Raw genomic sequence first — 2,691 nt, forward strand, 5'->3', positions numbered from 1 at the left:
TTTTAACGAAATTTATTATAGAAAACGTCCTTTCAACTTCTGCGTTACTTAAAGGTAAAAGAAGCAACCGATAAACAAACTTTTTCCACCACTTAAGCTAGCGACACAATGAACAGTTTATTTGCCTTAAAGGAAAGGCGTTCGCTTTATGAGCGAAGAGTTAAATTCATGAAAATCATATAAAAAATTTTAATGTCAATGATGAATAAATTTTGAAAAGGGCTAAAAAAAGGGCTAGGGGCAATTTCAAATTTTTGTGGCCAAAAAAAGAATTTGGTAGCCAAATTTAGCCACCAAAGGGCTAAAACGGCAACACTGGTGACTATCGATACTATCGATAGTATCGACCCATTTCATATGAGTTTCTAAATCCATTTATTTTTATTATTTATTTATTGCGTTTATAAAATTGTTTATTTTAGCGGCTCACGGTTGCTTTTTAGTATCGAGAAATATTGCTAGAAATTCATTCGCCGTGTAAACAGTCAAAAAGCGATTTCATAAATTTTCCCTGCAATTCGCCTTTCGGAAATAAATAAAATTCTTTTGAAAGACACTTTACATGCAAGGTGCCACTGCAACTGCTTTCTGAAATTTCTCACTTTGACAGTCTACCAGTGTTACCACTTTGGTAAATTATTACCAAAATTTATAGAAAAAATTTCCTTTGATAAAAAGGTACATTTTTTCCCATTTTGGTAGATTTTTGGTAAAATGTTTTATGCAGAAAACAAAAGAAAGCTGAAAATTTCAGTTTCCTAAATGAAGTTTACTATTTAATTTATTACATAAGTTTTCGAACGGATTAATTTACACCTTTTTATGTATATCAACAAAAGGCGAACATACCCAGCTTGCTTCAAAATTCATTTAACTTAAATCGTGGTGGAATGAGTGAATTAGTAAAAAGAAAAATGGACAGGTATGTAATAAGAAAATGTGAATGTATATATGAAATATTTAATTAATAAATATCGCAGATTTGTTGTACGAAAAGACGTCCCGACAGGTGCAAATACAGAGACGGACAGTGGCAGTGAGAGCAGGTTCACACATAGGCATTTTGTGTATTTTGCATGATTTACTAAAATGTTGCATTATTTTAAGCTCGAGCGACGAGCGGAAGCCTGAGACCAGGAGAAAGTTTCGGACGGAGTGGCTGGCCACATTTTCTTGGCTTAGGAACATAAATGGCGAGTGCTATTGTATCGCCTGCGATACTAATTTGCTAAGCCACTACAGTGACCTCAAAAATTACGCTTCCTTAAAAAAGCATTTGCGAAATGTTGCGAAGAAAAAAATCAAATACAAATTAAACAATGTTTAAAAACGGATCAGACCAGCTTTAAAAAGAAAGTTTACCATGCCGAACTAGATCTGACCATGTCTTGCATACAGCACAATTTATCTTTTTTGTTAATGGACTTTTGGCCTCAATTGCTAAGTGAGTGCTCTCCGGATTCTAAAATAACAGCGACTCTTAGATGTGGCACAACAAAATCGAAGATGTTGACTGATGTCTTGGGAGCTAAGGCAAAAGAAAACATTGTGTCAATTCTTCAAACAACAAAATTTTCTTGCATCATCGACGAAACGACAGACGTCAGCAGTAAAAAATCGCTAGCTATTGTTGTGAGATAATAAGACAAGTTAGCTCATAAAGTGCGAGGCGGGTTTCTAAGTCTCATCGTAGTTTATAAAACGGATGCCTATTCGTTGTATAATTACATCAATGATTTTTTTTCTGCAACTAACATCCCATTAAAGAATGTAATAGGGCTAGCAACTGACGGAGCTAATATTATGGCAGGTGAACTGGATGGCCTATAGGCGAAATTTATGAAAGATGGGGATATATTTTACATAAAATGCTCGTGTCATTCTTTGCATCTGTGTTCTGCCTGTGCTTGCAAAAAGCTACCACTTGAAATAGACAAATTATGTTGAATTATTTATACTTTCTTTGCGCATAGTGCCAAACGAATATACGATTTCAAAGAATTTCAAGAATATTGTCAGGTTGAGCCGCACAAAATATTAGGCGACGAAAGGATTACATTTGAAAACATAAGCAAGGCGCAGCAGGACATGTTTTTTAATATAGAGCAAATCTTTATTGGTAATAATACAGAAATCTTTCTGAAAAAGTCTGGTCTTTGTCAATCCGAAGTGATTGAAGTTAAATAATATATTTTAAAGTTTTATGTTGAGCTTATTGTTCAATTTAAAGCGCTATTTGAATTTTCCTGAAAAGACTTGCAATATCTGTCTATAATAACTCCAATTGAAGTTATTTCAAATGATGAAGTTTCGTTGTTGCCTTTACTTTCATCATTTCCGTATTTGGTTGAAGGAAACTCGGAAGATGTTATTACAAAATGGAAAATGTTGAGGCTAAGCAACATCGGCCTTCATCGTGATATGGATGTTATAGATTTTTGGGAAAAAGTCTCATTGCAAAAAATGGGTTGGGAGAAAATCTTTTAAAAATCTCACGAGCTCCATTTTTAATATTTTGTCACTACCCCATAGTTCTGCTGCTGCAGAAAGCAAGTTTTCCGACTTAAACCTTATAAAACCTAGGATTAGAAATCAACTAAATATAAGTTGTTGATACAATAATGCTATCAAAAGAATTGATTGCTGAAAAAATCGAACACCACTATGTGTGGTGGCAAATGAAACATTCAA

General features: G+C 33.9%; 1 pseudogene; it reads left to right on the forward strand.

Moving 5' to 3' along the window:
* The first annotated feature begins 901 nt into the window (after window positions 1-901).
* Window positions 902-2,187, forward strand: LOC108371994 (uncharacterized; annotated as a pseudogene).
* The last annotated feature ends 504 nt before the right edge of the window (window positions 2,188-2,691 follow it).

The sequence above is a fragment of the Rhagoletis zephyria genome, unplaced genomic scaffold (genome assembly GCF_001687245.7).
Source record: "Rhagoletis zephyria isolate East Lansing unplaced genomic scaffold, Rhagoletis_zephyria_1.1 Rzeph_scaffold_05353, whole genome shotgun sequence".
Taxonomy (NCBI): Eukaryota; Metazoa; Arthropoda; class Insecta; order Diptera; family Tephritidae; genus Rhagoletis; species Rhagoletis zephyria.